The sequence below is a fragment of the Ovis canadensis genome, chromosome 1 (assembly GCF_042477335.2).
Source record: "Ovis canadensis isolate MfBH-ARS-UI-01 breed Bighorn chromosome 1, ARS-UI_OviCan_v2, whole genome shotgun sequence".
Classification (NCBI taxonomy): Eukaryota; Metazoa; Chordata; class Mammalia; order Artiodactyla; family Bovidae; genus Ovis; species Ovis canadensis.
In genome coordinates, this window is record NC_091245.1 from 87,332,512 (window position 1) to 87,357,117 (window position 24,606).

Genomic DNA, 24,606 nt, shown 5'->3' on the forward strand with positions numbered 1-24,606 from the left:
CGGTGGCCCAGGGTGGGCGGGACAAAGGTCGTTCTTCCGTTTTAAATCGCTAGTGGTTGCCAGGGGCGCTCGGAACTGAAGGCGTGTGGTCAACCTGTCCCAAGATTATCGACTGGGTAATTTTATGGCGAGCCAGACTGTCTGAACCCTGGTTTGATGGGTCCCCATCAGAGAGCTTTTGTCCCAGGCTCTCCTCGCTGTCCACCCGCCCGGCTGTTAGCTGTATTCCCCGCTCTTCCGGCTCTGGCGCAGACTTCCCTCCAGGTGCTGTGACTGCCTGCAGGACTGAACTTGGGAAATGCTTGCGTCTGCACCGGTGCTGTGAGCGAGTCCATTCACTTCAGCTCACCCTTCCCATGGCTCGTTTGTTGAGAAAAGTTGGTGAGTTTTAGTTGGTAGGAAGGTCTTGAAGTTTCCCCATGGGCCAGGGTAATTTTACAGGAAGTCTCCTACATAGGAAATTTCAAAGTTGAAAGTTGCAAACTTTCAAAGGTGGGAAGTGCCTTCCCCTGTCCAGTTACCTAAGATAGTTCACATTGTCACATGTGTGCGTCCTTTACAAGTGGTTTTGCTTTTGTATTCTTTACAGTAGTATATAGAGTACAGTAGTATAGTATCTTTATTTGAAGGCCAAGATATCCCGAAGTGAGCTAAAGCAGTGGTGATGTAGCTGGTACTACTGTACTTTCCAAGGTACTGTACCATAGATTAAAAGTGTTTTCTTTATTTTTTTGTGTTTGTTTTTTATATATTAGTGTGAAAAGTATTTAGAAACCTATTACAGTACAGTACTATATAGCCGATTGTGTTAGTTGGATGCTTAGGCTAACTTTGTTGGACTTACTAACACGCTCTTGGAAGGGAACTCATTCATGTGTAGGGGACTTCCATTCTTACCCCCCAGCCACTAGTACTACAGGCTTTCAACCTAGTGACCCAGAGCTCTGGATCTGGGATTCAAATTGTTCACTGCTTTTTCTATTATCCATGAATTAACTGGCAGCAATGTCTTGTTTGTTTTTCTAACTTACCTTCCCTAAGGGTAGGAGAGCACACTCACAGCTTCATAGAAAGCTGTAAATGATACGTTCAAGAAAGATAGCCAGTTAGGAAGTCATTTAGTGCGTGGTGTATGACTGAAAGAGAAACGCCAGCGTTCCGTTTTTGGTTAATAATATACCACTGGTCAAGGCCTCAACCTCTCCAGGCCTGTTTCTCTCAAATTCCTGACTTGGCCTCAGATTAGGTTTGTAAATGATCAAGGCAATTCAGTGTTAAGGGAAATATAGAAACAAGCCTTCTGAGTATTGGTATCTGTTTTCCCCATCCTTTATGTCCTTCCCTCATGAGTTCAACTGGAATTTTGTTTTGTGTCCTCCAGCCAGTAAGAAGTTTGACGCTGATAAAACTGAGGAGAAATTCCAAGAGCAATCCTCAGACATCTTTTAGATTTATCCCTCAGGTTTCTGGTCAGCTTAATATGGCCTTTCTATTATAAAGGCCATAGTTAAGCTGCATTATGCTTTGTTAAGTTCATTATGCTTTCTCTTCTGAAGTTCTTTTGAAATATACTGTGAGTCTGAGTGAACTCCGGGAGTTGGTGATGGACAGGGAGGCCTGGCATGTGTGATTCATGGGGTCGCAAAGAGTCGGACATGACTGAGCGACTGAATTGAACTGAACTATTTATACATACCTACATAAATATTACCTATGTATCTAAATAGGTTGTTGTTGTTTTTCAATCACTAAGTCCTGTCTGACTCTTGTGATGCCATGGACTACAGCTACAGCCCACTAAGCTCCTCTGTCCATGGGATTTCCCAGGCAAGAATACTGCAGTGGATTGCCATTTCCTTCTCCAGGGGATCTTCCAGACCCAGGGATCAAACTACATTGCAGGTGGGTTCTTTACTGCTGAGCCACCAGGGAAGCTCACTTCAAGCATAATAATATATCCTGAACATCCAGGGATGCAGGGTGCTCTGCAGCCCTTATTAATATCAGATATTATGGTGAATGTCTCAAAAAATTATTTGAATGTAGAATTCTCAGGGTAAATGTGCTTGTGCCCTATATATCATAAGTGAAAGGAAGCTGCAGGTAGCTCTGATTGTGGATAAGAAGGGAAATCTTGTTTTCTCCCAAGAAAGTAGACCATTAGGGCATAAAAATCCAGCACCTACTGTAGTTTATTGCCCGTAATCAATCCCGTTCAATAAATGTTTCATCGAAAGTTGAACTGGATATCCCTCTGAAAAAAAATAATAAGGAAGCCATAGGCAGAAAGGAAAGGAATGAAGTAAACAGAGAATGAGCTGGACTCAAAAAATAGAAAGACATATAAACACCTTGGAGAGCTAGGCACATGGGTCCTGGAGCAAAATAAAGTGTGGCAGGACAGCCAGAGTGGACTGGAAACACTACGCAAAGAAACCAGTAAGAAGTGGTCCCTAAACGGAATTCTTTATGTGCCCGTAGTTGTCTGGCTTATAAATGACTGCACATGGCTGCTCATGTGGTTCATTGCTGTAACGTTTGGGACTCCTCTGATGGGCAGTTTTGACTGGAGGACCCACCAGCCTAACTTAGAGTTTCTTCAATTTGTGCTGCAGTCTGAGACCTGCCTACTCAATCCTTTCCTTTTTCTCTGCATAGATGTCAGGTATGTGACTTCACAGTCACAGTTTGCAGACTTTACCACCTTCCCTTCTCCTTTTCCTTTTATCTTTGAGAGATAGCTCCCCTAATAAATATCTTGCATGTTATTATGGGTTGAATTGTGATTTCCCCAAGATCCATATGTTGAAGGATCCATATGTTGAAGCCCTAAACACACAGTACCTCAGAATGTGACTGTATTTGGAGATGAGTCTTTGAAAGACATAAGTTAAAATGAACCTGTTAAGGTGAACCCTAACCCAGTTTGCCTGATTGCTTAAAAGCAGAGGAAATTTGGACACGTAAGGAGACACTTGGGGTATGTGTGCAGAGGAAGGGCCATGCTGCAAAAGTGGCCATCTGCAAGCCAAGGATGGAGGCCCCGAAAGAAACCAAACCTGTTGACATCTTGATCTTGGACCTCTAGCCTCCAAAAGAGTGAGAAATAAGTTTCTATTGTTTAAGCCACCCAGCCCTAGCTGATGTACATGTCAAATCACACTTTGGCAACTGCCTCTTAGAGGGCCCAAACTAGCACAGGTGGTACCAGGAGAGGTCCAAGAAAACATAGAAAGTGGAGAAAGTGTGACTGGCACACTCACTACCTTGTAAACAAAGATGACGCTTTCCTGAGTAGTATAAGGGCATGGGTACTTACTAACACAGTTGGTGATCCAGTTGCTAAAGGTTTAATCATTAGTAACCTGGCTTCCCTGCTAACTCAGACAGTAAAGAATCCGCCTGCAATGCGGGAGACCAGGATTTGATCCCTGGGTTGGGAAGATCCCCTGAAGGAGGACATGGAAACCCACTCCAGTATTCTTGTCTGAAGAATCGCCATGGACAGAGGAGCTTGGTGAGCTACAGTCCATGGGGTCGCAAAGTGTTGGACATGACCGAGCGACTAAGAACAACTTGGGAACACATCCTAGTGGAGGAGAAAGCCCTTGCAGGTACAATTTCAGGCATGTGAAATGCATGGTGGTTGGGGGAGAAACATGCCTGTAAGGGCAGTTACTGGTTATTGCACTTGTAGTGACACTCTGGAAAGGAATAAGGAGAAAGCAAGGGTTCTCCCTTGGATAATGGTTGAGAATGAGAGACAGTGGGCCTCTTTAGTAGCTTTCAAAGAGGCTTTTATCTCCTATAATGGAAGAGCTGACAGTTAAGCCACTGACTCGAGACATCAAAGAGACAACAGGTCAGGGCCCCAGTTGAGAAAGCCTGAAACAAGAGATAGTGCATCTGAATGGACGTCTGTAAGGACGTTAGTTCTGCAAGCCCCGCATGAACTCTCAAAATTTGCAGAGGTGGTTTGCCTCTTCTTATTACTCCCTTCATGCTGAAAGACACTGCAGAGCCACTGCCCCACAAGGCAACATAGAAGCCTCTACCTCCTCCTCTACTGGCTGCCAGGGCAGTAGTAGTAGTTGCTCAGTCGTGTCTGACTCTTTGCGACCCCATGGACTGTAGCCCGCCAGGCTCCTCTGTCCATGGGATTCTCTAGGCAAAAATACTGGAGTGGGTTGCCATTTCCTCCTCCAGGATTTACTAGAGTTAAGTCCTACCGAAGCCCAGCTGAGAACATACATGGCCTGATACAGAAGGAAAGAGATTATATACAAAGAGCTGTAAGAATTAGCATATACAGACAGAAGCCAGGAGAGCATCCTGCGGTTGAATTTTGAGGTTGCTTGATCGAAGGGGCTGGACTATAAGACTACAATCAGGAATTCATTGAATTAGGAGCACTTTCTGGAGGCACAGGATTTAACACCATAGCCAAAACCCTTGGGGATGAAACAAACTGCAGGGGGGATTTTAGGAACCTAGAGAAAGTGATGGCCAATGCTGAGTAAAGTAGAAATGTCTCAGTTGCCCTGGCATGTGGTAGAAGAATGAATAAAAAGACAGGGAAGTGGGCCTGCAGGAATAGGTGTGAGGCCAGAGGACCCATCAGAGGATTATGTTCCACAGGAAGACCCAGGAAACACACCATTCACTAAGGCCGTCAGAAATCCTCTGGTGAGGGGCAAGAGCATCACCAAGGAGTTCTCTGCAGTCTGGGCTGACATAGGACCAGTCTGGGGTTGGAACAGAGCTGGGATTGATTAATAACTATGGGAATGATATCCCCCTTCCCCCAAGTAATATAGGCCAGATGGTGGCATTTAATCACTGGGAGGCCACAAATATTAAAAAGATTAGCAACATCTGACAAGATTGTCAGCCAAGGGCCTTGACCCACGGGGAATTATGGAGACGGATATAGAGCCTAGCATCTCTAGAGGTAAAGTTAACATCTACAACCAAAAACAGGCCAAGATGGAAAAATAGGAGACTGAAGATGGTCCCCCTCACCCCCAACCCTAGCCAAAAAGTCATTATCCCTTGTTCAGTGTCTGGATTTGGGCCACTTTTCAGATCAGAAATCCGTTGACTAAGAGATGGCAGATCCTGCATCACTTCAGCAAGTTATACATGTAATAATTCTCCAGTCCTTCCCCAAAGAGACCTGTGGCCATTTACTATAGTGACTGCACATGTGGAAGAGGGATAACCAGAAAATTGACTCAAAAAATGGATTTCAGTACCCTGAGACCCAAGCATTGTCATGGCCCCCTGTTAGACTGGAAGCTTATGAGGGCCTTGTGGTAAATGGGGTCCTTGCTAAAGTCAGTAACAGTGGGTCCATGGTGTCTGTTGGCCCACCCAATGATCATTTCTTCAGTTCCTGTGTATGTAATTGGAATTGATCTATTTGACAGTTAGGTGCGAGAGCACCTGAATCTTAAATCTTTGTAACTAGGCTCAAACATCTTTATTAATCGAAACAGGAACCATTACAGTCTATACATTTTTGCCAACAAGAAATAAATTTATTTATCCCTATCATATAAAAATCCATGCTTCAGGATTAGGCAAACTCTTGGAAAGCATTTTCTGCATCCTGCTGCTTGTGGGAACATTTTCCCTGCAAAAAGTTGTCAGGCTGCTTGAAGAGGTGGTAGTTGGTTGGCAAGAGGTCAGGTGAATATGGTGGATGAGGCAAAACTTTGTAGCCCAATTCATCCAACTTTTGAAGCATCGGTTATGCGATGTGTGGTCGGGCATTGTCATGGAGAAGAATTGGGCCCTTTCTGTTGACCAATGCTAGCTGCAAGCGTTGCAGTTTTCAGTGCATCTCATCAATTGGCTGAGCATGCTTCCCAGGTGTAATGGTTTTGCTGGGATTCAGAAAGCTGTAGTGGGTCAGACCACCAGCAGACCATCAAACAGTGACCCTGACCCTTTATTTTTTTGGTACAAGTTTGGCTTTGGAAAGTGCTTTGGAGCTTCTCGGTCCAACCACTAAGCTGATCATCACCAGTTGTCACGTAAAATCCACTTTTCATTGCATGTTACAGTCTGATTGAGAAATGGTTCATTGTTGTTGCACAGAATAAGAGAAGATGACTCTTCAAAATGACAGTTCTTTTTGATTTGCAGTCAGCTTATAAGACACCCACTTATTGAACTTTTTCACTTTTCCAATTTGCTTCAAATGCCTAATGACCATAGAATGGTCAGTGTAGAGCTCTTGGGCAACTTCCCGTATAGTTGTAAGAGGATCAGCTTTGATGGTTCAGTTGGTCATTGTCAACTTTAGATGGCAGGCCACCACACTCCTCATATTCAAGGCTCCTGTCTCCTTTGCAAAACTTCTTGAACCACCACTGCACTGTATATTAGCACTTCTTGGGAGAAATGTATTGTTGACCTTGCAAGTTGTGCTGCTTTATGACCCATTTTGAACTTGAGTAAGAAAATCGCTTTTATTTGCTTTTTTTGTCTAACATGATTTCCATAGTTTAAAATATATATAAAATACATAGCAAGTAATAATTCATTAGCAAAAAAAAGAGCAAGAAATGTACATTAAAATGATGAATAACATAACCACATTTAAGAATATATTCTGATATCAAATGGCAAATTTCAACAGTGCAAAACCACAGTTACTTTGGCACCAACCTTGTAATTTGTTGCTGCTGTTGTTGTTTAGTCTCTAAGTCGTGTCCAGCTTTTTCATGAACCCATGGACTGTAGTCTGCCAGGCTCCTCTGTCCATGGACTTTTCCAAGAATACTGGAGTGGGTTGGTTATCATTTCCTCCTCCAGGGGATCTTCCTGACCCAGGGATCAAACCCACATCTCTGTGTCTTCTGCATGGGCAGGCAGATTCTTTACCACTAGTACCACCTGGGAAACCCAGTCCCTGTCATGTGTCCATTTAATTAGCCAGTCTGGCCCCTGCAGAAACTAACTGGGTGGATCCTGAAGAATGACTGTAGACTGTTGCAGGCTTTAGCAAGTAACAGCTCTAATCACACCTGCTGTGCTGGGCATAATATTGTTGCTAGAGCAGATTAATAAGGCATCAAGATATGGTGTATGGCCAGTGATTTGTTGAATGAATTATTTTTCATTCTAATTAGAGAAGATATCAGAAAAGGTTCACATACATGTGGGGTAAATAATAATACTTATGTACAGTTTTGCCTCAAGGATAAGTTAACTCTGTCCTCTGTCATAATATAGTCAAAAGACATCTGGACCACCTGGACAATTCATAGAATATCACATTGACCCATTACATAGATGATATTATGCTAGGCAGACAAGTGCAAGCAAGAGGTGGCTAGTATGCTGGAGGCATTGGAAAGACCCGTGCTGCAGAGAGTAGAAAAATGCTGCAAAGATTCAAGGATTTGTCACTTCAGTGAAGTTTTTAAGGGTCCATCCTTCCACGTAAAAAATAAATTGTTGCATCTTGTATCCCCTCCCACAAAGAATGCACAGGGCTTGGTATCTCTCTTCATCTTCTGGGGCAGTATATTCCATACCTGGGAATACTTCTCCAGCTTATATACTAGGTAACAGAAGATTTCCAGCTTTGAGACCCAGAACAGAAGGGCTCTTCAGATGGTCCGGTCTCCTATACAAGTATCTCTGTCACTTTGGCCATATATTCCAGCAGACTCTTGTATTAGAGGGGTCAAGAGTGGGAAAAGATGCAATTTGGAGCTTGTGATGGTTAATTTTGTGTCAACTTGACTGGGCCATGGAGTACCCAAATAATTTGCTCAAACATCTGGGTGTGTCTGGGGTGGGGTGGGGGTTTGTTTCTGGATAAGATTAACATAGGATTGGTAGAATGAGTAAAGCAGATTGCCCTGAGTAAAGCAGATTGTCTAATGTGGGTAGGCCACATCCTATCAATTTAAGACCTGAATAGAACCAAAAAAACACTGAGTAAAAGGGAATTACAACTGCCCGACTGTATAGCTAGGACACTGGTCTTTTCTAGCCTTCAGATTTGGACAGAAACCTTGTCTCTTCTTGGATCTTGAGCTTGCCAGCTTTCAGACTGGAACTTACACCATAGGTGTTCTGGTTCTCAAGCCTTTGAACTCAGACTGGACATGAATGTTGGCTTTCCTAGGTCATCAGCTTGCTGACTGCAGATCTTGGGACTTCTCAGCCTCTGTAATCACGTGAGCCAGTTCCTTATAATAAATTTACATCTATATCTAACTCCTATTCTGTTTCTCTGGAGGACCCTGACTAATACAGATATGAGCAGTGGAGTACAGCTGTAATAAGTAAAATGCAGAAGCAGCTTTGGAACTGAATAAGGGGTAAAGGCTGGAATAATTTTAAGTTACATGCTAGAAATATGGACATTAAGGGAAAATCTAGTGAGATCTCAGATGGAAATGAGGAATATGTTACTGGAACCTGAAGGAAAGGTGATTCCTGTTATAAAATGGTAAAGAACTTGCCTGAATTGTGTCCTAGTGTTTGTGGAAGGTAGAATTTGAGTGATAAAATGGAATATTCAGCTAAGGAGATTTCTAAGCCAAGTACTGAAGGAAAGGCTTGGTCTTACCTTATTACTTAGAGTAAAACATGAAAGGAGAGAGGTGAATTAGAAAGCAAAGAGAAACTAGAACTTGATGACTTAGAAGACTCTCGGCCTACCCATATTGCAAAAAATGAGAAAACGTGTTTGAATGAAAAAACCAACAGTGTTACTAGATTATTACTTAAAATGGAGTATAGGGATTACATGAGCAGAAACACTGCCAATTTGAACGGAAGAGGACAGAGACAGGAAAAAATAAAGGATGGCTTTTGGATTTATTGAATTGGACAGGACAGAATAATAGATGGTCGTCAGGGCTACTGTGTCAGTTTTGACAGGCAGGTGGCTTCTTCCTGAAGCCTTGGGAGTGGGACTAGACAGCAAAGCCTTGGGAGTGATGCTGCCACCCTGTAAGACCTGGACAGCAGAGCACTGAGCCAGAGAATTGCTCTCGAACCTCAAGATCTAATGGAATTTTTCTCACTAAATTCTGAACTTTCTTAGGACCCATCACTCCTTCCTTCTTTCCTGTTTCTTTCTTTTAGAATGGGAATGCCTATCCTATATGCCTGCCCCTCCCCCCACATCGTATTTTGGAAGCACATAACTTGTCTGATTTTACGGATTCACAGCTGGAGAGGAATTTTGCCGCAGGATGAATCATACCTTGAGTCTTACTATATCTGATTTAGATAATATTTAGAGGAGGCTTTTTGGTTGATGCTAGAATGAGTTAAGACTTTGGGGGCTGTTGGGATGGAGTGAATGTGTTTTGCATGTAAGAATGACATGAATTTTAGGGGGCCAGGGGTGGAATGTTACGGACTGAATTTGTCCCCATTCCCATTCATATGTTGAAGCCTTAACTCCCAACGTGATGGTGAAGAAGAGACACCAGATAGCTCTCCCTGGCTGCCCCCACCCACCATGAGGGCAGAGTGAGAACGAGAAGGTGACTGTCTCCAAATCAGGAAGAGGGATCACATCAGAACCTGAACATGCTGGCACCATGATCTCAGACTTCCAGCTTCCAAAACTGTCAAAAAACAAATTTCTGTGGTTTAAACCACCCGGTCTATGGTATTTCATTATAACAGCCCAAACTGAATTAAGACAGAACTTATGGTAAGCCTCAGTGGAAAAATCAAAGTGCAGTCCCTGGGATTTGAGCAGGGCCAAAGGCAATGGCAGCCCACTCCAGTACTCTTGCCTGGAAAATCCCATGGATGGAGGAGCCTGGTAGGCTTCAGTCCATGGGGTCGCGAAGAGTCAGGACACGACTGAGTGACTTCACTTTCCCTTTTCACTTTCATGCGTTGGAGAAGGAAATGGTGACCCACTCCAATGTTCTTTCTTGCCTGGAGAATCCCAGGGACAGTGGAGCCTGGTGGGCCGTCTGTGGGGTCACACAGAGTCGGACACGACTGAAGTGACTTAGCAGTAGCAGCATTCTATCTGTAGCAGAAAATTTCCTGAGTTTTAAGAAACAACTAGTGTGATACTGCACATTGGTAGAAACCAAACACTTAACCATGGGACTCCAAATGACTCTGTGCCCAGAACTGCCCGTTATGGTCTGGGTTCTTTTGGTGTTCAGATGGACCCAGTAGCATTTATTATAAGATGGAAATAGTACATCTGAAATGGACCTCAAGCACAATTGAGATACTTGTAAGCTGCAGGACCAAGTAATCCAGACTCCCATGTCACCCACCATAGCTGCACCAACAGCTGACCAGCTGAAGGAGGAGGGATAAAGGCTGAGTTTGGTTTATGGATGAGTCAGCTTAGTATGTGGGTGTAAGCCAAAATTAGATAGTGGCTCCTTTATAGCTACATACTTGATAAGCTTTGAAAAATAGAGAAGAGGAAAAATCTTCCTAATGGGTAGAGTTACAAGCATTGTCCCTGGTCATTTGGTTTGTCTATTAGGAGAAGCAGTCTGAAGTAAATATATATAGATGCTTGGGCATATGTCAACGGCCTGGCTCGCTGGTAGGGGGCTGGGAAGAAAAAGGCCTGAAAGATCAAAGACAAGAAGGTCTAGGGTAGAGTCTTATGGGTGGATATACAGGAGTGGGCATGAATTGTGAAGATTTTTGTAACACATTTTGCACTTGCCAGGGAAAAGGTACTAAACAATGAAGTAGAATAACTCATCCAATTGTCATTACCAGCCTTAATCATTGGCTACCTTGGAACCAGTCTGATGGGAACTATTGTGGGTTATAGTGTATCCTCCACCCCATTTTTTTTTTAACCATCACACCATAATTTTATTTAGAAACACTGAGCAAGTTTTTACTCAAATGGGTGTGGAAACTCAGGGAATATTTATGTCTTAATTGTACCAAAAATAAAACACTAAAAAACAACCATTTGAACGTCAAGTTCTCTCTCCATACGGGTCTGCCACCGTGAGTACCTTCACCTGCCTGTGCCCCAGCCTGCAGTGCTGGAGAGGGGGCTGGGGTGGCCCACCTGACATCAGCCGCTGAGTCGTGGATGCGCTGCCCTGGGCAAGGCCCACACATGATCGCCTCCTAGGAGGAGCAGAAGCATAGTCATCTACCCTAAGGATCCTCGTTCTGAGACGGCTCCAAGCAGCAGTCCTCAAACTCCACAAACGAGTTCCTGCGTGCAGGCCCGCATAAGCTTGGCCTTGTCATCTGCCTGACTGAGGTCAACCATCAACTGTCTGAGGTGCGGGTTGAGCAGTAAGCTCCTCAGTGCTGCAGACTCCCCTAAATTCTTTAAATTCTGCAAAGACACTCTGTCCTCTTCCTCATCACTACTGAGAAAATCAGCCACAGAGTTGTCTTCATCATCTTCATTTTCCACAGACTTTTTAGTTTTTGCAGTGAGAGCTGATCTTATTTTTTTCTCAACAAAACCAGTTGCAGGCTTGCATTTCCTTTTGTGCTTCCAGAAGCCGGGCAAGGAGCAATAGGGCACGTGGCAGGCAAGGCAGCGGTATTTGGGCTTCTCCAAACAGATAACGCAGACAGTGGTACCACAGCTGAGCGATGCCATGGTTTCTCCTGGGACACGCTCCGCGCCTGCCTCCTCCCCCCAATTTATATGTTAAAGTTCTAATCCCTAATACCTCAAAATGTGACATCTGTAAATAGGGTTCTCACAGATGTAATTAGTTAAAATGACATCATAACTGCAGTAGGATGGGCCCTAATTCAATGTGACTAGTATCCTTATAAGGAGAAGGCAATGGCACCCCACTCCAGTACTCTTGCCTGGAACATCCCATGGACGGAGGAGTCTGGTGGGCTGCAGTCCATGGGGTCACACAGAGTCAGACATGACTGAAGCGACTTAGCAGCAGCAGCAGTATCCTTATAAGCAGAAGGCCATATGAAGACAGACACACAGAGGAAATGCCACATGAAGATAAAAACAGAGATGAGGGTGATGCAGTAAAAACCAAGGAATGCCAAAGATTGCCAGCAAACCACTAGAAGCTAGGGAAGAGAACATGGAACAGGTTTTCCCTCACAACCCTTAGAAGGACTCAAGCCTTCTGACACCTTAATCTCAGACTTCTAGCCTCTGGAATGTAAGACTATTTCTATTGTTTAGGACTTCCCTGGTAGTACAGTGGATAAGAATCCACCTGCCAATGCAGGGAACACGGATTTAATCCATCCCTGATCCAGAAAGATTCCACATGCCCTGGAGCAACTAAGTGCATGCACCACAACTGCTGAAGACCCAGCGCAGCCAAAAATAAATAAACGAATAAATAAATTATTTTAAAAATTGTTTAAAAATACATTTCTGTTGTTTAAATCACTTTGGTAATGCAGCTCTAAGAAACTAATGCAGGCACACAAATGGTGTGCCCACAGTGGTAGAGACAGAAGCTAGCTCCTGAAGTGGGTTGCCATTTCCTTCTCCAAGGGATCTTCCCGACCCAGGTATTGAACCTGGGTCACCCACATTGCAGGCAGACTCTTTACCAAGTGAGCCACCATGGAAGACAGAAGCTAGCTGTGGGCCCATGAAGCTTGGACTCCAAGTTTTTAAGGCCACCCTAGCTGCTGATGCCTAAATGCCCAACATATCAGCAGTAGAGACCAATGCTGAGCCCCCAGTTTGGATCTGTTACTCAGGGAGACAGTTGGCTACTTGGTGACAAGTTGACAACATTGGGTTCCTTCCATTCTGGAGGGGCCAATAGTTCATTTTCATGATAACTGTGGGTTACCATGGGGTTTGTGGGATGTCCAATCCACAGGCACAGAATCCTGCATAATGTAGCATCCAAACAGGCAACTGTTTCATGGTAAAAAAAGAAAAAAAAAAGTGCGAGAGTGGACCTATGACTTCATCAGTACCACACCAATCAGAAAAAACTGACCTGATAAAGAGTTAGAATGACATTTCTAAAGGTTCAAGTGAAATGCCAGTCAGTGGCAACTCTGAAAAAGCAAGATGCTATCATCCAGGATATGTTATACACATTAAATCCTGGCCTTTATGAACCTGGTAGGAAAAATACATGGGTCCACTGACCAAGGAGTGGATGCAGAAATAGCTCCACTTACCTTTACTACCAGTGACCCACTAGAGGATTTTTTGTTTCCAATACCCACAAATCTGGAATATGTAGGGTTGGAAGTATTGGTCCCCAAAGGGATTACACTCCCGTCAAGGGTCATAACAAAGGTTCTGTTGAACTATGGGCTATGATTGCACCAGGGCACTTTGAATTCATTATTCAAGGGACCAGTAGATGAAAAGAGAAGTCACCATCCTGACAAGGAAAACTGTCCCAGATCAGTAGAAGGTATCACTGCTTTCTACAGATTCCATGTGATCCACTTGGGCATCTCCTGATACTCCCTTGCCTCACTGTAACTGTGAACACATGCAGCAACTCTGGCCCAAGAAGGATGTGGTTACTAAGAGCTCAGTCTCCACAGAAATAAAAGTTTGAACCACACCACCACATAAGCCATCAAGACCTGCTAAGTTGGTAACTGCAGGTGAGAAGAATTTAGAGTAGGTAGTGGAAAACGGAGAGAATGAGTATCAATCGTGGTCTCCAGACCAGTTTCTGTAGTTCATTCCACTAACCCTCTTCCAAGTTTCTCTTCAGAAGGAGAGATCCATGGAAGAGCTTTCCCCCAAACCAGCAAGTAGATCTGTGGGGAAAGGAGTGGACTGTGGTGTTTCTGAAAATGAGCCACTGGATTTCCTGCTGTGGTACACAGTTAATTGATGACCTCAGATATTGATGTAGATCCGCCAATGTGTTCACAACTGAGGCCACACTTCCCACAACCTGCTCCTAGCTAATGACTGAGCATGGTGGAGTAATAATGCAAGCCCACTCCTTCCAGACTTGAGACTTCTCCAGTGGGCCACTTTAGCTAGAGAACTACTGTCAGAATTCAGAGCACGGATGGAAATTTAGAAAAAGGCAATTTATGCAAAGACAGTTTAAAAAGGAAATAAAGATACAATCAGAAATAGCAAAAAAACAAGAGAGAAAGTCAACAAGGCAAAACTTACTAATCTTCAAAAAGACTAAAAAAGTTAATCAACTCTAGAAAGACTAATCAAAGAAGAATTTAAGAGAATACATTATCAATATCAACAACAAAAAAGGGGCATCACCACAGGTCCTATAGACATTAAAAATGTAAGAGAATACAACTTTATACCAATAAATTTGGCAATTCAGATGAAGTGGAAATTTTCATTGAAAAATAAAACATCAAAATAGATAATAATGAAGAGAAAATTCTATATTTTCTATTTTAAGGGAATTGAATTCATAATTCAAAACCTTTCTACAAAAAAATATGCCAGATGGCTTCTCTGGTGAATTCTTTCCAACATGTCTATTTCTTTCAGAAAGACATAAAAGGCATATTCACACTTTCTTATGCTTATATATCACACACTCTATTTGTGGATTAACTTCCCCCTGCTCCATGCCTCATTCATTTAGCACCTTCTATGCATTATGTTAAGAGTTGTAGATAAGACGATGAATAAAGTTTTTGGCAGAGGGAGCTTTCAGGTTGGTGGAAGAAGCAGACATATAATGTAAATGCAGTGAAATAAGTGCTAATGAAGATTTTTATAAAGTACTATGAAAGATGGGTATGAATCCAGGGAAGGAAATGCTTTACAGGCATGAGAAGTGAAACAATATGCCATGGGCTGTGAGCATAAAAATAGCTGGAAAATAGGGGATATTCTTTCTCAGTCTTCCTTACTGGATCTACTTCCCTTATTTCCTCTAATTTTTGATACCTGTGGCTATTCCCTGGCTTCTGCTTTTCATTCGTCCCAATTTATTTTAGTTTCACATTTGCCCCTTTCATATATAGTTTAATCATTCCAAAATCTGTATCTCTAGCCTTAACCTCTCTCGTGAGCTCCAGGCCTGTATATTCAAATATCCAGAGAACTCACCTGCTTGAGAACTTTACTTCTTCACCTATGTTCCTCTTTCTTCTGCATCACCAGTCTTTCCTTCCTTCTTGAAGAAACCCTCCTTAAACAGCATATGTCTCTTCAGCTGCTGCACTACTTTTCTGCTCCTCTTGATGTACAGAATCTTCTCACTTTCTTTTTATCTACTGTATATTAACTCCTTATGATACTTAAAACCTTTTATCCCTGTTACTTCTCTGAGACTTCTCTTATCAAGGTCACCAAAAACCTTCATGTTGCCAAATCCAGTTCTCAAACTGCTTGACCTAATAGCAACATTTAAGCAGTTGATTATTTCCTCTTTCTTGAAAGACTACCTTTACCTGGCTTCTATCCTTTACTGATTTTCTTCTTACCTGACTGGACACTCCTTCTCAGTCTCTTTGTTGGGTCTTCCTTCTTTTCTCAACCTTTAAGCCTTATTCTACTGTTCCATCCTTGGACTTCTCAGCTTTTGCTTATACTCATTTTAACCAGTTCTATCATCTTAAATATCATTTATATGCCAATATATCCAAAACTATATATCTTAACCTTTCTCCTGAACTCCAGATTCATATCTCCAATAGCTACTCTACTTGGGAGTCTAATGGTATTCCAAACTAAACATGTCTAAAAATCAAATTCTTGACTTCCTGTCTATCAATCTTTTCCATCTCAGTAAATGGCTCAGTGATTCAGCCTATTGTTCATGCCAGAAATATTGGGGTCATTGTTGACTCCTTTCTTTTTCTGCTACCCTCATTTAATCCATCAACACGTTGCATCAGCTCTGCCTTCAAAATATAAACCAAACTGATCAGTTATCACCAACTTGATCACTATTTTTCCAGTCCAAACTGCCATCATCTCTCACCCAGATCCCGTCCTTCTAACTGGCTACCCAGCTTCCACACTTGTCCCACTGTAGTCTTCTGGGTGTGATTTTTTTACAGTATAAGTTAGGATATGCCACCCTCTATTCCAAAACCCTCCAGTGATTCACATCACACTTAAAACTCAAGGTTTTTTCCATGATCTATGTGCTTCTTGCTATATTCTGACCTTATCTTCTTCCATTCTCCCTTTCCTTTTTTTTTTTTTTGTACTTCAATCACACTAGTCTCATTGTTTTTCCTCAGACATATGACAAGAACATTCTCATCTCTGGACCTTTGTACTTGCTGTTCACTCTACCTAAAATACTCTTCCCCCAGATATTCACATAGCTCATTTCTCTGTTCAGGTGTCACCCCCTCACAGGGACCACTTCATCTAAAATAACTCTCTCCTTCATTTGCTGGGATTTTACTCTGCTCTGTTTTCTTTCATAGCTTGTAGCATGACAAGGATTGGGTCATGTATGTATTTGTTTGTTGGACGTATTATCTGCCTTCTATAGTAGAATGCAAACTCCATAAAGGCAAGAATTCATGTTTTGTTCAGTCCTCAAGTCCTATCAAATCCTCCCCCTTAAAAATATCTTCTGCCCATCTCCTTTTCCATTTTCACTACCTTTGCCTTAATTCAGTTGCCATCCCCACTTGCCAAGACTATCATAACATTCTCATACTTAATTTCCTGCCTTCACCTTCTTCTATTGAGGCCCTTCTCTCTCAACATTACCAGTTTGATAGCACTGTAGTTGATATGTATTCATATTTTTCTACATAGACTCTTTTATGGAGGACACTCTCTTTGTGTATTGGATAAAACCATCAACACAGCATCCAAGTTATCTCCCACAACCCCCTTGCCTTTACTCTCCAACAATGCCAAGCTGCTTATATCACCTCAAGTCCTTGCCTCTGTCCTTGGGGACATCTGGTTCTTCTATTTAAATGTCCTTTCCTGACTTTTAGAGAGAGATAAATGTTTCTTCCTTTGGCCATACTTCTATTGCATTTATATACTGCAGTGGAATTTTTATTTATTTATTTATTTTGCTTACATGTAGGTCTCTTATTGGACTTCCCTGGTAGCTCAGCTGGTAAAGAATCAACCTGCAATGCAGGAGACTCTGGTTCAATTCCTGGGTCAGGAAGATCCCCTGAGGAAGGGATAGGCTATGCACTCCAGTATTCTTGGGCTTCCCTGGTGGCTCAGATGGTAAAGAATCAGTCTGCAATGAGAGACCTGGGTTTGATCCCTGTTTTGGGATGATCCCCTGGAAGAGGGAATGGCAACCCATTCCAGTATTCTTGCCTGGAGAATCCCCATAGACAGAGGAGCCTGGCAGGCTACAGTCCATGGAGTCACAAAGAATTGGACACGACTGAGCAACTAAGCCCAGCACAGCACAAATCTCTTAAACCAAGAGCTCTTAAGGAAAGAGAGTTGTATTTTATTTAGTTGTGTCTTCTGTCACATTCTAAGGGGTAGATGGAGATGGGAGTAGGGTGTTGAGAATGTTCAAAGTAGATGGGACTGTATGTATAAACTCTCTGAGGCGTGAGGGAGCTTGGTATCTTCAGAAAAGAGCAAGGCCTGTGTGACAGGCCCAGTGAACAGAGGGGAGAGTGGCAGGAGGCAAGCCAGAAAGACTGAGGGAACCAGATTATGCAAGGCCCTTGTTGAACATGCAAAAGATCTTGAACAACATCCTCCGAGGAAACAGAAAGCCTCTAAAATATTTTACAGAGGAGAATAAAGACAAAATGTGTACATTAAAAAAAAAAAACCAACAACTTACATACATGTTCTCTACGTATAGAATGGGTTGAAAGAATCCAAGAACAAACAGAGGCCTGATGGACACTCCTACAATCGTCCAGGCAAAAAGGGATGATACATTGACTTGGGTTGGCAGCACTGGGGATGTTGAGAAGTAAACAGATTCAGAACATATCTTGGAGGTAAAATGAATAGGACTTGATAGAATAAATGAAGGAATGAGAAAGGTAGATTGCACAGTTGAATGGCTGATGGTATCATTTGCTGAAATGTAGCAGATTTGCCTAAGGAAGTTCAAAGAAGCAATATATAAGTTTTGAGAAGTTGAGTTTGGGATGTCTGAGTGTGAGTCATGTAAGGGATATGCTAAACAGGCAGCTGAATATGGAGGTATGAATTTCAGAAGAGAAGCCTGAACTCGAAGAGTAACTAGGAGTAATGAGTACACAGACTGTGTCTCAAGCCATAAGAATTAATAAGAGGGTCTAAGGAGACATGGCAGCATGACAACAGAAGAGAACTGTGGATGACATGGAGTTAAGAAGAAATTCATTGGATTGGAGATAATGGGAACAGGAAGCTGAGAGGCAACGTGGACTTTATAATTGCCCAGGAAAGGAACAGGAAAGCCATGAGCCAGGTGAGGAAAATGGCCAAGCATCTGGAAGATCATTGCATTCAGAAGGGATAAAAGATGAATGGATGGATGACATGGACCTCAAAAAGACAGATTTGACAAGAAGATGAGAGAATAGTGAGAAGCATCCTAAATTTCCCATTAATTATATTCTCTCTTTCAGGTAACAAGATCTTTAAGATGGTCTTTGGACTTTGCAGGTTAACTAGGGATGAAGAACTCCCACCTGTACTATTCCAGACTAAGCCTATCTCCTGGGCTTCATCAAGGCAGAGAAACTGCTAGAATAAGGAGGCCCAACCAGTGAGAAACTGACATGGAATAAGAATGGGAACCAAGAAGCTATACTAAGGGTTCAGGTGAGAAGTGGTGAGGGATTGAATTCATGCACAGGCAGGGGGGACAGCAAGGAGGGGGAACCTGAGCAAACATCTCTAACACAGCTGAAGATTGAGTCGAATCATGTGGCTAATGACCCAATGCATCAGGCCTCCCTAATGAAATCCCAATAACGTTTCTGGATGCTGAGGCTCAGAGGAATTCCTGGTTGGTAAATACATGTGTGCTGGGAAGGTGACACGTCTTGGCTCCCCAGGCAGAAATATGGAAACTTCATGTTCATAACCCTCCCAGGTCTCACCCTGCCCTTCATTTGGCTGGCCCTGGTTGTATCCTTTAAATAAAACTGTAATTGTAAAGTGCAGTGCATTCCTGCACTTAATTCTTCAAGAGATGGGAAACTCTTCAAGAGATGGGAAACTCTTCAAGAGATGCGAATACCAGACCACCTGACCTGCCTCCTTAGAAATCTGTATGCAGGTCAAGAAGCAACAGTTAGAAATGGACATGGAACAACAGACTGGTTCCAAATCGGAAATGGAGTACGTCAAGGCTGTATATTGTCACTCTGCTTATTTAACTTATATGCAGAGTACATTGTGAGAAACGCTGGGCTGGAGGAAGCACAACCTGGAATCAAGATTACCAGGAGAAATATCAATAACCTCAGATATGCAGATGACACCACCCTTAAGGCAGAAAACGAAGAGGAACTAAAGAGCCTCTTGATGAAAGTGAAAAAAGAGAGTAAAAAACCTGGCTTAAAACTCAACATTCAAAAACCAAAGATCACGGCATCCGGTCCCATCACTTCATGGCAAATAGATAGGGAAACAATGAAAACAGTGAGAGACTATATTTCAGAAATCCAAAATCATTGCAGATGGTGATTGCAGCCATGAAATTAAAAGATGCTTGCTCCTTGAAAGAAAAGCTATATCGAGCCTAGACAGCATATTAAAAAGCAGAGACATTACTGTGCCAACAAAGGTCCATCTAGTCAAAGCTATGGTTTTTCCAGTGGTCATGTCTGGATGTGACAGTTGAACTATAAAGCAAGCTGAGTGCTGAAGAATTGATGCTTTTGAACTGTGGTGTTGAAGAAGACTCTTGAGAGTCCCTTGAACTGCAAGGAGATCCAACCAGTCCATCCTAAAGGAAATCAGTCCTGAATATTCATTGGAAGAACTGATGAAACTCCAATACTCTGGCCACCTGATGCGAAGAGCTGACTCATTTGAAAAGACCCTGAGGCTGGGGAAGATTGAAGGTGGGAGGAGAAGGGAACAATAGAGTATGAGATGATTGGATGGCATCACTGACTGGATGGACATGAGTTTGAGTAAGCTCTGGGAGTTGATGAAGGACAGGGAAGCCTAGCGTGCTGCAGTCTACGGGATCGAAAAGAGTCAGGCACAAATGAACTGACTAAACTGTGCATTCCTGAGTCATTAAGTTCGGTGAGTTATTCTTGTGACTTACTGAACCTGAGGGGATCGTGGGAATCCCTGAATTTTTGCCAGTTGTCAGAATTGTGGGTGACCTGGGGACCTTCAGAGTGTGGCTGGCATCTGATGTAAGGGCAGTCTTGCTGAGAACTGTGCCCTTAAACTTGTGTAGTCTTGCACCAACTGCAGGTGGTTAGCATCAGAATTGTATTCAGTTGGGGTCTGTGTTAGAACAACAAGTAACACACAAAGAATCCTACTCAAACTGACTTTGAAAAGTAAACGGAATTTATTAGTGCACATTACCAAAATGTCCACAAGTATATGGCTTCAGGTGTGGCTTGATCCAACAACTCAAAAGATGTGACCAGGACCTGGTTTTTCTCTTCTAGTTTTTCTTGAGACTGTCTTCATCCTCAGCAAGCTCTCCCTTCCTGGTTCAGGATAGCTGCCTGAATCTAGGTGTATATGGATTTTATGCAATTAAGAGAGATTCTTATTCATTCAAATAGATGTTTAAGAATTGAGTGTAATTGGCCTAAATTGGGTCATATTCCCATCCTTGAATGAATTATTATGACCAGAAATATTGCCATAAGTCTATCAGAACCTACTTCTAAAACCAGAGGTATCATTTATATTACCTAAGCCATGTGGCCATAAATGGTGTGCCTTCAGCAAAATCTGGGTACCACCTTTGGGGAAATGAATGCAGTGGAAGCAATCAGTAACAGAACAGTGTTCAACTGATATTTATTTGACTCCTCATTTTGAAAATTAGCTGTATTCTGCAAGGCAATCCCAGATTCCTTTAGCTCTTAAATTCTGCACTTAATAGTTATTGTCTGTACTCCAGGTGGCTTAATCCTGTGAGGTTCTCTTTGCAACCTAATGATTTGCTGGTGCAATCCTGGAAGAGCGAAATACCCCTTGTTAGACTGTGGTACAACTCATCTTCTAGAGATAATTTATGTGACAACTCAGTTATTCAGAGAATAAAACCCTAAGAGATGCCCACACTTAAAGAGTTTACTGAAGATGATTCTGCAGAGGAACATCTCTATGCCCTCAGCTCTGAAAAACCACCTGGAGCTACCAAAATAGAGGTCATGAAGTTTATATGTCCGAGTTCATGGACTTCATTTATGGGAAATGTTCTTCAATTCTCACTGAGAGCCAACTGGCCTTGATTCTAGGTGCACTTCTAACAGATTTGTTAGATATAGTGATATAGTGATCACCTTTTGTTTTTGCTTGTTCACTATTATTATTTTTTTAGACAAGTTTATTGAGGCGAGAAGGGCTTCCCAGGTGGCTCAATGGTAAAGAATCACCTACCAATGCAGGAAACATGGGTTCTATCCCTGGGGTCCAGAAGATCCCCTGGAGAAGAAAATGACAACCCACTCCAGTATTCTTGCCTGGGAAATTCCATTCACAGAGGAGACTGGTGGGCTACAGTCTGCGGGGTCACAAAGAATCAGACACAACTCAGCAACTAAACAACAACAATGTGAATTAGCAGCAGTTTCACTAATTTTCAAAAAAAAATGCTATGAATTCTGAACACATGATGAAATAAAATCCAATATTTTGGTACTTGGTGTGGATACCAAAGGAAAGCAAAGGAAAACTACAAAATTCTCTCTTTACTGTCTCTCTTTAGTTTAAAAAAGAGTGAAAGAAAAAAGAAATAAAACAGTTTGGGATCCATATCATGACATCATATTTTATAGTACAGGACAATGTTTGATAATCCTGCTTTGACATTCCCTATTTTTATACCTGTCCTCAATGGTTTTTCACACTTAAAACTATCTTTGATTCCTCTCTTAGTGAGTAGTTACAATACTAGGACAAAATTATGTTATTAATGTTTCTGTTTTGATTTCCTGCAAAGTTAAAATATTGAATTTTTTACATGTTTAGAATTTACAAAGTTTAAAAAATATTAAGGTAACTAAGTATTATTTAATATATTTTTTAAAATGACAAAATATCCTTCTAGCCACTACTGGCTCTGCTGCTTTTTGCAGCTTTACTGCTCTCCCACCTATACCCCCACACACATCCACACACATACATCATCTCTGTTGTAGCTGGTCTGGAAGAGCTTCTAAACTTTCCTGTCCAATTTACAACCCGTAGAGTTTTCAGGGCTACTTCCTCTGATTGTAAATGACTTATCTCCTGTGAGCTCTAGCTGAATCTGACTCTTCTTCATCTCCTGTGGGGAGATTTCCTACTTCAGAGGCTCTTCCTATCTAATCCTCACTCAGTATTTTTGCTGAGAGAGCGGTAGTGGAGGATGAAGAAGTTAGCAGAGGTAGGGAGTTACTAGAACTGGGTGGTAAGGAGGGGATGGGAGAGTTTATGGTGGTAGTGATGAGGAGGGGGTTAGAGCAGAAGGAAAGAGGGTTTGAAGAGGACCTAAAGAGAGTAAATAAAGTTGTCAACAAATGTCTAGGATAATGGTATTACACCAACAAAAATACTTGAATTTCAGTGCTTAAAAATAGAACAGTGTACGGGAACACTGGAGTATAGCAAACAGTAATGCAGTCATGACTCCCTCTCCCCTGACCTTCAGAGTAGCCTCTAAATCTTGGTAATTCAATTGCAGAGACATGCCATTCCACCGAGAGAGTCAACTTTCTGAAATATTCTTGGCACAAATTTGGAAGGCTCTGGTTCTGTTTTAAGAAGGAAAGCCATGTACTTATATCGTTTATACACACTGCTGCCAGATTAATATTCCTGAAGCACAGCTCTTATCAGGTAGTCACTAATATTTACAGAATATTTGCTATGTGGCAGGCACCAGGCTCTCTCTCTATCATCTTATTTAATCTTCATAACAACCCCTCAAAGTAGGTACCATCATTAACCCCATTCTGTAGATAGGAAAATGGAAGCTTAGGAAAAATAAGTCTCTTGGAAAGGAAATATAACTACTAAATGGCAGAACTAGGTTTGGAACTCAGATCTCTCTCACTTGACTTGGGTTCTTAACCACTATTCTTTATCACCTCTTCCGTTCAGAATCTGAGTGAGCAGTCAGTGAAGTTTAAGGGCTTATCACTTAAGACCCTTACTCTCAACTGCCATTCCAATTTTATTTCCTACTATGCCCCTTCATACATCTGATTTTCAGGGCAAATAGAAGCATTTGCTGAACACCAGGAGGAGAAGGGGATGACAGAGGATGAGATGGCTCGATGGCATCACTGACTCGATGGACGTGAGTCTGAGTGAACTCCGGGAGATGGTGATGGACAAGGAGGCCTGGCGTGCTGCAATTCATGGGGTCGCAAAGAGTCGGACACAACTGAGTGACTGAACTGAACTGAACTGAACTGAACATCCCTCAGCAATTCACACTTCCATGCCTTTGTTTATGTAAGAATGTTTTATCTGTGTCACTGGTTCCAGAAAAAAATAGAAATATTTAAATCATTGTTTCACACAATAATTGTCATGGTTTTTATTTTTACGTATATACAAATTGATTTTTACATGTATACAAATATATACACACATGTATATTTCTTCCCTTAAAATGAACTATTCTGAAGTGTGTACAAATATTAAGTGGTTTTGAAATGTATTAGGTCTTTATAAACTGTTTAAAAATCCAAGTCAAACAATTAGGATTCCAAATAGTAGAAGTCATTTTACCAAAAGTCCAACAAATCTTTAGGGTCTCCCCTAAAGATTATCTAAAATTTAGATAATCCAAGATTGTCTAAAATTATGAAACAAAAAACTATTCAAGACAGAAATTTGGCAGTAATCAATCTCCTTTTGTAGGGTGCCTCTCCTCCCAACAGGCATAATTTTTAAAAAAATGAAATATCTGCTGTAGAATAATTTCATGGATTAAAAAATGCTGGGAGAGTAATTTTACCTTAAATGGTCATTTGATTTGGCTACAAAACAGCTTCAGGTTTTTAAAAAGCTCTCCAGAAAACATAAAGAGAAAGTAACATTTTCTAACTCATTTTAGGAGGCTACCATTACCTTGATAACAAAACCAAAGAAAGGGAGTCCAAAAAAGAAAACTACAAACCAATACTCCTCATGAACATAGGTGAAAAAAATCCCCAGCTGGGGGATTCCTGGTGGTTCAGTGGTTAGGACTCCACACTTCTGCTGCACAGGGATTGATCCCTGGTCAGGGAACTAGGATTTTGCCTGCCAAGCAGTGGCACGATCAAAAAAAAAAAAAAAAAACACACACACACAAAAACAAAAAACAAAAACTCAACAAATATTTAAAAATTGAATTCAATAATATATAATATATGCATATATAATAGAAAACATATGAAGAATAACACATCATGATAAAAAAAAAAAGAACAAGAGAATTCCAGAAAAATTTCTGCTTCATTCACTACGCTAAAGCCTTTGATTACGTGCATCACAACAAACTGTGGAAAATTCTTCAAGAGACGGGAATACCAGACCACTTTACCCACCTCCTGAGAAACCTG

At 41.9% G+C, this 24,606-nt stretch overlaps 1 long non-coding RNA gene and 1 pseudogene across 2 annotated transcripts; one reads left to right on the forward strand and one right to left on the reverse strand.

Annotated features, from left to right (window-relative positions):
- Positions 1-15: 15 nt before the first annotated feature.
- LOC138432012 (uncharacterized) lies at positions 16-23,579 on the forward strand. 2 transcript variants are annotated; one of them, XR_011253861.1, is made up of 2 exons: positions 16-381; positions 23,265-23,579. It is a non-coding gene; the product is annotated as an uncharacterized lncRNA (long non-coding RNA). The 2 variants fall into 2 exon arrangements; XR_011253862.1 differs by lacking the exon at positions 16-381 and adding an exon at positions 1,754-1,902.
- On the reverse strand, positions 11,183-11,602 carry LOC138431996 (zinc finger HIT domain-containing protein 3 pseudogene; annotated as a pseudogene).
- Positions 23,580-24,606: the final 1,027 nt, after the last annotated feature.